General features: G+C 43.7%; 1 protein-coding gene across 1 annotated transcript in view; it reads right to left on the bottom strand.

Annotated features, from left to right (window-relative positions):
- SYNE3 (spectrin repeat containing nuclear envelope family member 3) overlaps nucleotides 1-6,999 on the bottom strand; it is a 67,076-nt gene extending 60,077 nt beyond the window's left edge. The window contains exon 1 of the mRNA XM_017829839.1: nucleotides 6,943-6,999. The gene's annotated coding sequence lies outside the window, so the exon portion shown is untranslated. The remainder of the gene's footprint in view (nucleotides 1-6,942) is intronic.
- Nucleotides 7,000-13,751: the final 6,752 nt, after the last annotated feature.

Genomic DNA, 13,751 nt, shown 5'->3' with positions numbered 1-13,751 from the left:
ACCTTCAGCTCTTTCATCAGACAGTAAATGCTAGTTTGCTCTGCAGACAAGAATAACAGCACCAGCTCTCCGTCCTCCATCATGAGGTATTTGCAGAATCACAGAATGGTTGAGGTTGAAAGGGACCACTGGAGGTCATCTAGTCCAACTTCCCTGCTTGATCAGGGTCCCCTAGTAAAGCATGTTATTCAGGATTGTGTCCAGATGGCTTTTGAGTATCTCCAGAGAAGGAGACTCCAAAGCCTCTCTGCACAACCTGTATTCTCACATTATGCAATAGCTGGACAAGCAAACACCTGAGGGGAGAAATAAAGTAATGCTGAAGGCAAGAATATCTTTAGGGTTGCTGGTAGCTCTGTCCTGGATGGGAATTTGTGTTGTAGAAAAAAACAAATGAACCCAAACCAAACAAATATCACCCTCTCCCTCTCCCCCCAAAAAACAAACAAACCAAACACAAAAACAAACAAACAAACCATAAAACAAACAAACAAACAAAACCAACACAACACCAGAAGGGGTTGAAATATTTTCCTTTTTTCTTAGGCTGAAGACATTTTCTGTAGATTGGCGTTTCACACCAGCAGCATGCACCCACTGACAAAACAACTAATGCAGTCGGCAGCTCTATAATCTGAGAATACAAGAGAAGAACTCAGGCTCTGGTGAAGCCAAGGGCAATACTGTCACAGAGCCAAGATTTCTACCCTGACTCCTGTGGACTTAAAAGACAAGGTAACAAGTAAATTTTTCCTTGGGTGCTCTCTTAATCCGCAGATCTAAATTAACACGAGCGTCTCTGGTGTTTACTGAGCTTGTGTAATTAGCTGTTTACTTCGCACAAAGCCTGTGCTTAACCAGCTATAAACCAATTCTGCTGACTTACATCACCTACATTTGTCAACCGCTGTCATCTGCCATTCATACAACCACTACCACATTCCCACGGAGGCTCAAGAGTGCTCATGCAAAGACACTTTTGCATTAGGAAAAGCCAGTCACCTAAGTCAAAGGAAATGCACAGCCTGGGGAAGAATTGACAGCTTCAAAGATTTCTTTTATTTACTCACAGAAACTTTCAGGCAGGGGCATATTTCCTCACATGCCCCTGGCTTTCCATCTAACTGACTTGAAAATGCAGCGGGTACAGTGGGTACAGTGCCTGTACACTTCCAGTTCAGCCTCCCTGAACTTCTTCAGGCTGCACCAACAATGGGGTACAGAGCCTGGATAAAGACCAGCTGTTATGTCTCTTAAACTATTCCTCAGTCAGGCAACACATGTTTTTCTGATACAATTGGCTCATTATAATGGCAGGATTATTTACAAGGATTACAAGGATGTAATGTTTTAAATCACATATCACTTCTATGTGAGGTGGAAAGAAAACACAGCCAAAAGTAACCCCTACGCTTTTTTCACAGTTTAATTTATTACTGCTGTTGTGTCAGTCCAGCTGAGTGAGTAGGTGAGTTGGTGTGTGAGGTAATATCTTGGGGTGAAAGCTCTACTCTTGGTTTTTAAATAAACCCAGATATTGAGATCCACTATGGGTGGCTTACTCTGTCACACCTCTGACACCCTCCAACCTAATACCTTCAACACAGCTGCCACACACAAGTGTAGCCTATGAGATGAGATATTAGTGTACCATTTCACAGATGGAGACACTGATGCTCTCAGCAGCATCTATCTTTCAAATGTAGCCTCCAATAGACAGTGCCAAACCCAACAACACATGAGGCATCCAACATTACTGCTCCCATTTTAAAACTCTGTACATGCTTCTTCAAGATTGCAGAGCAAACCTGTGGCAGGAAAAGCTGCATTAAGGGAGATTTAGGAAACATTTCTTGACTGAGAGGGTGGTCAAACAGTGGAAAAGCTTCCCAGAGAGGCAGTTGATGCCTCAAGCCTGTCATTGTTTAAGAGGCTTTTGGTGCCCTTAATAAGGTGCTTTACTTTTGCTCAGCCTCAGTGGTCAGTCAGTTAGACCAGGTGATGCTGTAGGTCCCTTCCAACTGAAGTATCTATTCTATTCTTACTGTTATTATCACCATATCAACTGCAAGGGGAGCAGCATGTAGCCTTATGTAAAGTGTTTCTAGGATTCCCTAGTGAGAGGCAGGGAATACTAAGTATAACAGTAAGTCCCCCAGCACATGCTATCTCGCATGGGCCTCTCATTCAGCTTGTGCTCCCAAGTATTACTGTCACATTTCTCAAAAGGCTTTCTGCATAGCACAACTGTAACAGCAGTTATTTCATCTTTTAATACCTCTAAACAAACACTAATCAAGAGCAAACCAAGAAAGCCATGGCTTGATACCTGAGTTCAATTCAAATTACAATCTCCTGGTTCTCCCTCTTTCCTGCAATTTCTCAGTTTCTTCCAGCATGTTTTATCATGCACCTGTTCAGTGATATCCTAAGGCTGAGATTGCCCCTTAATCCTCAGCCTGTTACACTCAGAGCAGAAATTCCCTTGAAATCCCTTCATACGGAAGACTTCATGCCAAGCCCGTGTGTTTTGTTTAAGTAACATAGAAAAGAAGCTTGTAACAACAGACATGAAAAGTCAGTTCTGCTAAAGGGAAACAAATTATTCCACATCCTCTTTAAAATCAATGCACTGCCATTGGAATACAATTAAACTGTGTGCACAGACACATCAAAGATTATTTATTAAACTGTCATGTGGTGTCAATGAGAATGCCCTTCCCTGTCAGGCCTACCGTCCTTATCTCAACATTGAGGTGGAGCCACTTCAGATACCTGAAATTAAATTCCCCAGGGGCCATAACTCTGAGTAATTTTTTTGTAATGCAGGCAGTACCATCCGGTGATGCAATTTATTAGCAACACAGGAACATATTACAATAAGCAACAGTTTGTGCTACTTTGAGTCTATGAAGCAGTGAATCCAACAGCAATGCCTAACAGACAGCAGGTTGCAAAGCCATCAAGTCTTGTGGAAGGTAAGGACTGACTTCAAGCTCCAGCTCCACAGAGGAGTGAGTAAGGAGAGATCTTTAGGTAAGTTTAAAACACTCCATTTCTTTAAAATTCTGTCAGTTATGCCCTCAACAAACAATAGAGAACAAACAAGAAAAGTAAATTTTCAAACAAAAGAACAAAACTGTATTTAAGTTGATGCTTACAATACTGCAGCTAGTCATGGAAGTATTGTTATAAGAAAAGTCTGCATTCCTAAATGCAAACGCCAATATCAGCCTCAGGCAATGGAATTACATTTCAGATCAAAACTTAAGCAAAATTCAAGGATGTATAGCTTGGAGCCTATCACTTAATCAATATCAGGCTCAGTTTTGAAGTTTAAACACTGAATTTTAAACACTTTTCAGTTTTTCCTGTGCAATTCTAGAATATTTTAACCAATATTAACTGAAAGCACAAATCCTACCATTCAGTTGTTTGCAGAGCAGACTAGCATGATCAAAAGAGACCCTGAACGCCTGTTTGGATTTTTTAATTTCACAGAATTGTAGCTTGAAGAAGCTGAGACATTACTGACTACCAGTAAGCCCTACCTTAAGAGATATTTTCCTTCAAGAATAAAAGTGTTCCACTTCCTAAACTTCAAAGACAGTAAGAATATTTTCAGCCAGACTCAAAATGGTATTTAGGAACCTGGTATTTATTCCTGTTGATTTCAGATGCCTCAATACCTTTGCCTTGACATAGAAACTGTGCCAAGTTAAAAACTCCCTTGCCAGTTACACTCTCTGTTAACAATCCTGGAGCTCCAGAATTCTTCTTGTAACAGTGTGGCTTTTTCCTTGCACATGGCTGAATTACCAGGATTCACATTTTGCTCACAGTCCTTAAATGGACATAACCAATCCAGTTGTAAAGGGACCCTTTCTAAGGATGTCATAGCACCTGTATATACGGTAGAACAAGCTTGCCAGGACAGGTTGAAGCTGTATCACGAAACCCCATCTACAGCTGACAAGGCCTAACAGTTAAAAAAAAAAATTCAATCCAAAACAAGATTCAGTGTCTTGCCACTGCTACAAAAAAATCTGGGATTTGTCCTACCAGCCACGTCAAGAAATACATTATTCTGAGTCAGGATGAGTGATCATTGCTTTTGCTTGGTTTCAAGGGAATTATGCTTACATGATGGCATTCAGTAAGTCTTGAAACTGTTGGCCAATTCTGTCAAAATGAAATAGATCTAAAGACACTAGCTGAGATCACAGCCCATCTGTACTTGGTGTACTTGCGCAAATGCGTGCCTGGCAGAACAAAGACAGGAGTTGTGCCCTGGAGATGCAGGGACATAAAAACAAAGCACTTTGTGACCAGCCGAACTCAAGAAATCAGAGCCCCTACAGAACTGTATTCCTTGGTTGATTAAAAGTTTACACTGAACTGTACAAAGATTTTCTGTCCCCATGTTCAAAATGCAATGTATCAAATCAGAGTTATTTGTGTTCTTTGAAGTTTTAAGGGAGATGCCAGTTCAGGGGCATTTGCCAAAAAAAATCCTTCTCCCTTTCTCTTTACAGCTTCATTTACATCCAATATCTTATTGCCAAATAGAGGTTGTCACATAAAAACATATCACTCAGTCACTGAGCTAAAAACTGGGGAAAACTGGCAAGTGTCTGATTTTAGACTTGCTTTTTCTCAGCTGGCCTGTTTCTACAAAATTTGCAGAAACTTAATTACCTTGGAGCTGTTCTCCTTATGTCACGCTTGGTGTGAAACTGGGAAATGGTGATAAAATATTATTTAAGGGACAAATACATGTGTACACATATATTAAGGAATGGCAAAAACCTTGTTTCCAATAGAAGCTAGTTATCTTTTTGATCTATGCAGGTGTGTAGCATCCCCTCAGGCAGTGGAATTGCTCTCCAAAGTCATGTGGATGCAGGTACAGCCACATTCTGAGGGTGAGCATCCACACAGCAGCTTTTAGGATGATTTGCAAGCCACAGATAAGTAGAGGAGCACAAAAAATGGCTTACTCCCAAGGAAAAGCTAGACACTCTTTTTAATGAGGGTAGTGCACAAAGGCCACACAGAGGACCTTTGCACCAGTAATAGACTTGGAAGCATGGTAGAAGTCTTGACTAAGATAAGAGGGAAAGAAGGAGCAGTGAAATACATGTCTGAAGGAAAGAACTGAAACTATCAGAAGGAACGCAGGAAGAAAGTTAAGCACCACAGTGTTGCACCCTGAATGGTAGCTAATTCTGCCTTCCTTGGAAATTTGAGATCTGATGATTCACAAACAATGGGAAAGCAGCACTGGGTGTAGGGGAAAGCTGTTTTTATGGAGACCATCAGCTTTGTCAGACTCCATTTCCTGACAGCTAGTTTGTAGGGAACAATGTTGCTGTGACTCACCAAAAGATGTTTGTTTCTTGTGGAAAAAAAAGTCACCACGGGACTGATTGCATTAAGTTACATTTCCTTGAGATCCAACTGGCTCACACACTTGGCAGCCACAGAGACCGTGCCAAGCTGATGTTCATTTCAACAACAGATTTGAGACATTTTTAGGAAAACAAGGAAAACACTTTACGGCAACCAATCAGCTTTTAAAGTTTTGTGGCATTTTTTGAATTCTTTCCCCAGAAAACAAGCACTGCCTACAAAGATTTTCAAATTACACGCAGCATGCCAACAGCTTAAAAGTAACATCCAAAAGCAGCAGCAAGGAGCTGGGTAAGAGTGGCAGAGTGATATGATTTTTCATTAATGATTCAAGATATCCAGGGTTACATTTAAAGCAAAGGAGAAGGCAGGCGTCCTGCTCTGATTAACTTGCAAAATAAAGCAGTCTTGCAACCATCATTTTCACAATTAGTCATCATATACATGCATAATTCCTGCAGATTTCAATCTGTTAACCTATTTGAATAGACCTACTCCTAAGAATAAAATTTTCCTGGACTCACACAGGCCAAACCAATAGGGATTTAGGAATAAAAGAGATGGCAGAAAACAAGTGTATGAGAAACCAAAGCCTTATGACACATAGGGGCAGGGGGACTTTACATACAAAAGTTGCACAGAATCTAAAAATGAGGGTAGAGGGCCTTATAATATTAAACTGGGAAACTTTCTAACAGTTTAGGAAAAAAACATGTGACGAAGTCAGACCTGCTTAAGGGCAATCAGAGCCAAGCGAAGATATATCTAATAGATTTGAAGGGGGAAGAGGCAGGAAGGGAGAAGAGGAACAGGGACCTTGCAAACCGCAGTGGCGTCCTAGCAGTGGGGACCTAGAGATGAAGAAACCTCGCAGTAACGCTGAGCAACTGGCTTTGGCAAGAGCCCGACACCTGTCTGGGGAGAAAAAGTTGCAGAATTGCAGCTGAACGCTGAACCAGGCTGGCACTCGTTGGCAGATGCGATTCTTTTTTAAAAGAAGCTAAATAAAAGGCTTTACCCGTTTAGCTTATATTATTTAGGGAGATATGCTGCAGTTACTGCAGCTACGCTATTACTTGTATCAGGACTAGACAGGGAGCTTTCGGACTGCCCAGGGAGCTGTCCTGGCAAGGACAAGCCCTGCCGCTGTTCCCGCTCTGCGGCTCCGGCGGTGCCCGCTGTCCCTGTTACCCGGGGGGCCGAGCGGGGACCGGGCTCCCGTTTGGCCCCGCCGCGCCGGTCCCGGGCCGGAGGGAGCGCCGAGCAACAGGAGGCGGGTCTGGAGCCGGGCGGGCTGTCAGAGAGCCCCGCCGGCCGAGCCGCGCTCCCACCCGGCGGGAAGGCACGGGACCGGACGGGACGGGACCGACGGGATGGGACGCCGCAGTCCCAGAGCTCCGCAGTCCCGGGACGCCGCAGCCCCGGGACGCCGCAGTCCCGCCGCTACTCCCTCCCCGCAGCCCCCCGAGCACCGGCAACAGGCCCCGCGCAGCAGCGCCCCGGCAGCGCCGCAGGCCCCGTCCCACTCACCGCCGCGGCACCGCCGCCGCTTCCCCCGCGGGCAGCCCCAGGGGCCGCGGTGCCTCCTTCTCCCCCGCCGCGCTGCGGCCGCTCGGGAGCTCGCTCAGGCTCGGCGGGGCCGCCCGGCACCGGCCCCGCGGCTCCGGGGGCTGCGCGGGACGGCGCGGAGGGCCCGCCCTCGCCGGCGCGGCCCGGCCCGGCGGGCGGCGTTATGTAACGCGGGCCGGCCCGCCCCGCCGGCAGCGGAGCCCTCGGCGAGGGACCGCGGAGCGGGACCGGCCTGCCCGGGGCTGGGCACCGCGGCCGGGCTGTCCCCGCGCGGCGGCCGCAGCCACGGGCGCCAGGTGAGCACCCGCATTCTGCTATTTTTAGCAAGAGTAAAATGCGCCAGAAGAGGAAAAGCTGAGTTTCTCACAGTATCGTGTTCTGCGGGGCTTGGAGCTGCGAGAGTCACCGACCACCGCGGGCGACAAGCCCCAGACGATCCCCACGCGTGCCGGTAGCCCCGGTGATCCGCGCCAGCACGTGGGCAAGTCTCTTAATGTTTCTTTAGAATGCCCTGTATCTCAGCAGTTACACGCGCGTGAAACAACCCCAGCTCATCACAAACTAGTGCGACCGGGAATTCATTTGGATGCATGAAGTGACATTTTGAGAAAAAACAAACAAACAAACAAACAAACAAAAACCAACGAAAACTTAAGAAACGAAACCTATTTCCACTGTAGTACTGGCTGAGGCACAAAGTCTACTGCGTGTGTTCAGGTAATTATGGGAAAATCAGATAGAAACAAAAGGAGCAGCAGCAGTGGTGCGTTGCCAGCCACAGCGTCGGTTCTGTAGCCCAGGGAGAGAAGCCAGGAAGTCATCAACATCTTGTGCTCCATCTGCGGCATCAAAAAATTACAATCATATGAGAGCCTGTGCACTGAGCCACAGGGAGGGAAGGAGGGAAAGAATGAACAGCCTCTTCATATTTGAACAACAATATAATGTAAACAAACTGAATGAGCATGTGAAGAGGTTTGTATTTCATAAAGCACGAAAACGTCCTCTTTGGCAGGGTTTATATTGCTGCCCTCTGCTGCTGGGAACTTGAGCGGTGCGTCTGCCTAACGAGCAGAAAAACGGGCTATTTGCGATAAAAATCTGATTACACATAACAGTACTGTGGTCAAGAGCCTCGAGATATGTAGTTCAGAAGTGAAGAAAGGGTGAGCTCCCCCATTCTGCGAGAGGCAGGGTGTGACAGCTCTCGACCCTTTAGTACCGGGTGGATGGCATGACTCACATCAACAGTGGTGGTCTCTGGCTGTATCAGCCGGGGGAGCCTTTGTAGGTTCATTTCTGCCAGAAAGGTGATCTGCCATTCACGTGCCAGCACAGTCTTAATTGGAACAGCTCTTTATTTATATTGCTCCCAAACCATCAGGAATCACTATCCCTCACCAGCAGTGTTAAAGGCCAAAGGAAGTTTTGTCAGAATGTCATGGTGAGGAGTGCACTTCTGAAGCAGGTTCTGACCTTGAAGCTCCGACTGGCCACAGTGTATACTGTAGTGACATATTTGGGGTGACTACGATCTTTTAAGTTGTCACTGAGAGGGCAACTGAATGCTGTAATGTCCCTGTGTTTGTGGACAAGCCTTTCATCTAACTTGGAAAATAATTTGTTCACTAGCTTGGTTTTGACAGACTATTTACCTGGAGTAAAGTTCATATTGCCAGTGTGTAAAATTGAATCTATGGCTACGCAGCTGCTCTTGCTCATAGTAATTCAGAGTTGATTATCTCATAATGACCTTCGGAATAGCGTGAGGAAATGGATACAACCCAAAGGGGTTGGACTTCAAGGGAATGTCTCCAGAATAGGTAGATGATAGAGAATATAAAATCTTACCTGTGAATTCACCTTGGGAAAACTGGCTCAGTTATCACAGTGAGTACATGAACCACTGTCACTGGCAGCAATTAATTCCTTATGAAACCACCCCCCTGGAAATTACTTTGCATACATAGACCTTTTAAGCCCCTTGTATTCAAAGAGTTTGCTGGTTGGGGACAATGCATCCCTGTCTCTAAAAATTGCTTGCATAAAGTTCCTCTTCTGCATTTCCCTATGTGGAAATGGCTCTGATTTTACTACCTCAAACAGCTTGTACGTGCTGAGGTAGAAAAAAAATCCTAGACATGGGCAAACAGCAGGCATTAAGTAAATGAGCATTCAGTGCATTACCCAAACAATACAAAGCTGCCCACAAACCACACCTAAACCACACAGGAGAGGCTGGAATGACTGCAAGCAGTGTGGAAGCGTGGAGGGGTTTCTGAAAAAGAAAGAGCAGCAGCACTAGCACTCTTTCTTTGGAAGAAAGGAATATATTTTTAGAGCAGTTGGCCCAGCCGCTAAACCAAACCACAAGTATTTGTCAGTGAATGTACAGCATTTTCAGCCATTTCCTGTGATGAGTATAATACCCAAGAGACTGGGTGGAAAGCACAAAATACTGCAAAAGTAACAATGGTGTTGGCATGGTTTACTCCACAGGAGGACCTGCATGACGTCTCAAAGGCATCAGAAAACCACTTAAAATGCTGCAGGGTAGCTGCTCTCTCTTATTAGCGTAACACACCCATTTATTCACGCTCATAACTGATGACAAACAAGTATTACAAGACATTAGGATGTTTTCCTTTATGTTTGCTTAGGTACAGCAATGTTGTTATTAAAATAATGAGTCACATGGCAGTTAGGGTGGGAAGAACAGCATTTATTGGCAGAGTAGCATTTCTGTGCAACATACCAGTGACATGCCTTTGGCACGACAGATCTCAACATTGGGACTTATCAGCATATTTTTGTATGTTGTTTTATAGCTACTAGAAGTTGTACATTGCTTGACAGAAAGCTTTTGTGGGTGGTGGTAGGAGTTGCTACAGAACTCTCAGTCAGTGAGGAATGAAGAACTAAAACTCTAAATGCTGATGTCAAAGCAGCTTATCTTCAGGAGCACTAGGACAAGGATCACACTGGCAAACCAGGCTAACTTCCTGTCCTGTATGCACGTGGAGATCACACGGACTTAACCTGGCATTTCACATTCTCCCTGCTGCATATTTTGGATTTTACCTTTTGTCTAATTTGGTTCCACACCTGGGCACAGACTGACTGCCTCCACAGAGAAGTGAGACTTTGTGCTACTATATCAGTTCTGACACCCTATTGCATTAAGAGTAAGGTCAATTTTTCTGTTGCGTTAAATTTGGCAGAAAATAAATCCTCTTGCATTCCAACTGGCCTCAGGTATCAGAGGGGTTAGGGGAGGCTGGGCTTATTCTGAGTGACAGCCAATGCAACATTAAGGAACAGAAATGCAGGGCCAATGTGGCACTGTAATTCTGATCATGTTCAATAAGAATTACCATGTTTTTGAATTCACAAATAGTCTGGTTGTGCCCAATGAACTCTCAAGGCTGGCCTAGAAGTCCAGTCCTGTTCAATAAGTCTCACAGCCAGGTGCAAACCAGTGTAGTTTACTGAGCAAAAGACATGCAGGTTCATATCTGTGATATTGGATTGCCAGAGATAAATACATTGTCTGCAGAAGACCATGTGAATACCTAAAGTATGAATAATGCAGCCAGTGACAAGTACATGAAATTGTGATATGACTATATAGCTCTAAAAGTATGGTCACAAACACAAGTTTGCTCTCTGAATTTCCTGAAGAAGCATTTGGTATAGCCAAGAATTCAAGTCTTACCCAAGGCACCCCTGTGGGGGGAGGATAGGTACAGCCTGTCAACTATCCCAGGATACAAAGGTGGAATCTCCTCTGACCTCTTTCCCCACTTAAGCTATAAATATATAGTTTTCTTTGAAAGAGTGGAAAAGGTAAAGTTACAGTTGATGTAATTTCACATTTAGGTGGAGTTTGAGTGACTTTAGCCACTAGCATATGTGGTGGTGTGAAAGGTGATATGTATTTTCAAGTTAATGAAGCAAAGTTTACCTTTCTGTCACCACTTGGGTCATTCCCTTCGCTTAGTTTCCATCAGCTGCATTGTCTTCGACAGAGCATGACCCCAACACCTCCATGCCACTCCATCCTTTGTTTCATGTCCCCCTTACACCAAGCTCCTTCAGGGTTCCTGTTCCTAAGGTGTGCAGGAATTTGGCCCTAGTGAACTATAGCCAACACATGCACTCTTGTTCTTACTGAACTTCATTTTTCAGTATTTTCTCCACACACCTCTGGCCCTAAAATGGTCTCATAGTTAGGCACTTACTTTTCACCTGAGTTCTGACTCATAGGCAAACTTCAATATTTTAACACTCTGAGGACACTAGAAATTTAAACACAGAGTCTGTAAGACAGATAACAAATTAATTAATTTTAGGATTTTTTTTTGTGCCAGTATGTTTCCACGTGAACAGAAAAGTGATAGTTGGTGCCCCTTTTTTATTAGCTTTTAAATTTGGAATTTCCTCTCAAACTAGAAGTTAGCAAATACCCCAGAAGACTGCAGTCAAACAGAGCCTGTACAATGTAAATAGACAAAGTGTTAACAACATCCATTAAATCAACTGTTGTAAACCAAGCCCCTTACACCTGTATATTCTTCTGAGAATAGGAGCCTTCAGCACACAAGATATTTAAATTAGACTTCTTACTCCCAGTATCACTTCTGGAATCATAGTCAGCATATGCAATTAGGAACAGAGGAAATTTACTTCAAGTTTTCTATTAGATACAAGATAGTGCCGAAAAAGCCCCAAATCTCTGTAGCTTCTGCAGTTGACAGAAGCAAGCCTAACAATGAAAAGAATGTGGGATCAAGGTTAGCAGACAAAAATCTATATAAATTCACTCAATTCAAAGGGACTTAAGCCACTATTAACCAGCTGAGGCACTGCTCCATTTATTTGTGAGCAGAACAGACTGTATCACACACATTGGACATATCAGGATTCTTCATGTGAACATCACTTGCTTGGATCGCACCATATTATTTGGAACACATGCTCTAAAGGAACAGTTGCCACTGATGATACTGGATTCCTCCATCACTATCAAAACATCCATAAATAACATTTATCCTATGTGTTAATACCAAACAACTTTTGTAGCAAGAGCAAAGCAGCAACTAGGACCACAAAGATGAGTAGAGAGATGGAACAGGCTGAAAGAGTTGGGTCTGTTCAGCCTGGAGAACAGAAGGCTCTGGGAAGAACTTATAGCCCCTTCTGGCATCTAAAAGGAGCCCACAGGAAAGCTGGAGAGAGACTTTATACAGGAGCATGTAGTGACAGGACAAGGGGGAATGGCTTCAAACTGAAAGAGGGCAGGTTTAGATTAGATATTAGGAAGAAATTATTCACTATGAGAGTGGTAAGACTGGAACAGACTGCCCAGAGAAACTGTGGATGCTCCTTCCCTCAAGGCCACGCTGGATGAGGTTTTAAGCCACCTGGTCTAGTGGAATGTGTACTTGCCCATAGCAGGGGAGTTGGAACTACATGGTCTTTAAGGTCCCTTCCAACCCCAAACATTCCATGGGTCTATGAACTTCCTTTCCCAAGCATCATTATTCTGCTACCTGTTTTCCTTGCAGGTTCTCACAGGTTCTCTTGTTTGTTTTCAGTCTCATGTCTACACATCCTTTAGCCATATGAAAACGCTCCTTTTCTCCCTAAATATGAGAAGAAACACTCAGTGCCCAAAAGCATACACAAAGGGTGTTAAAAGCTGATAAAGGAATCAGACTGGAACTTTGGAGGCAGTATCACTTTACAGTTAGTGAAGAGAAAAAACAGTAGAAAAAGATCACAGAACACTTAAACTACACTGGTGCAGTTTTTCTGATGCACCTGCAGTAGTCAAAATCTTTATATCTGCTTTACTAAAAGGAAGGGGGTTTTTCATACTGCTTCTATATAGAAGAAAAAAATAGACGTTGTATCTAAGTACCAGTATAATAATTTGCTTTTAAAAATATTCTTTTGCAAATGTGTCAATGAGAAAACAACTGAACATAGACCAAGTCAGAGGCACAGATGGGAGCAAAACACCTAAGACACAACTCTCCTTGCCCAAAGGAGCATCTTCACTAGTGGGCTATGAAGCCCCACACTGTTTGCTCCCTGTGTCTGCCATTCACCAGGGTCACTCAGAGGTTTTTTTCTGCAAGTCCTCTAACATTTAGGCATCAGCAAGGTTAGCAGTTGTGCAGGAAATACAGTTTCTAACTTGTCTCAATTTTGCCACTAGAACAAACTATTGAATTTATTTTGTTTCTTTGAGAAATATTCCCTGCTTTCAGCTACATTCTTCACAACTATTCTGCACAGCTCTCTTTTCCTAAGTGTCTTTACAGTACTTAGTGACTTATTCGAGTTAGGAAGATACATTAATATGAAAATAGGAGGCTGCAAACTGGAGGAGTGCAAAAGTATCTTTAGGAGAAGGCAAAAAAAAAAAAAAGATTATTGTTGCTGCACTTGTAAACAGGAATACAGAAGCTTGCTTATACAACATGTCTGTCTCCAGATGAGAGAAAACACTGGGATTGCTGAGGCTCATGCTGTTTGCAGCACTGCACCTACCAAGCACACACCACTTGTGAATCCCATGCAAGCTACAAGCGATGAAAATGAGTCTAAAATTCAAATTAATTGTATCTAGTATATTAAAATCAGAAGCCATTTTTTACCTGTAAATCTTCATGTTATTCATCCATGAGAATTTGATTAATATAAGTGAATTAAAGAACACAGACTTGCCATTCCTGATAACCTGGTATAAGAATAAAGACAAG

Source organism: Lepidothrix coronata, unplaced genomic scaffold (assembly GCF_001604755.1).
Source record: "Lepidothrix coronata isolate B3197 unplaced genomic scaffold, Lepidothrix_coronata-1.0 Scaffold169, whole genome shotgun sequence".
In the NCBI taxonomy this organism is placed as follows: Eukaryota; Metazoa; Chordata; class Aves; order Passeriformes; family Pipridae; genus Lepidothrix; species Lepidothrix coronata.
Note: the sequence above shows the minus strand (reverse complement) of the source record. Positions and strands in the feature narration are given on the sequence as shown.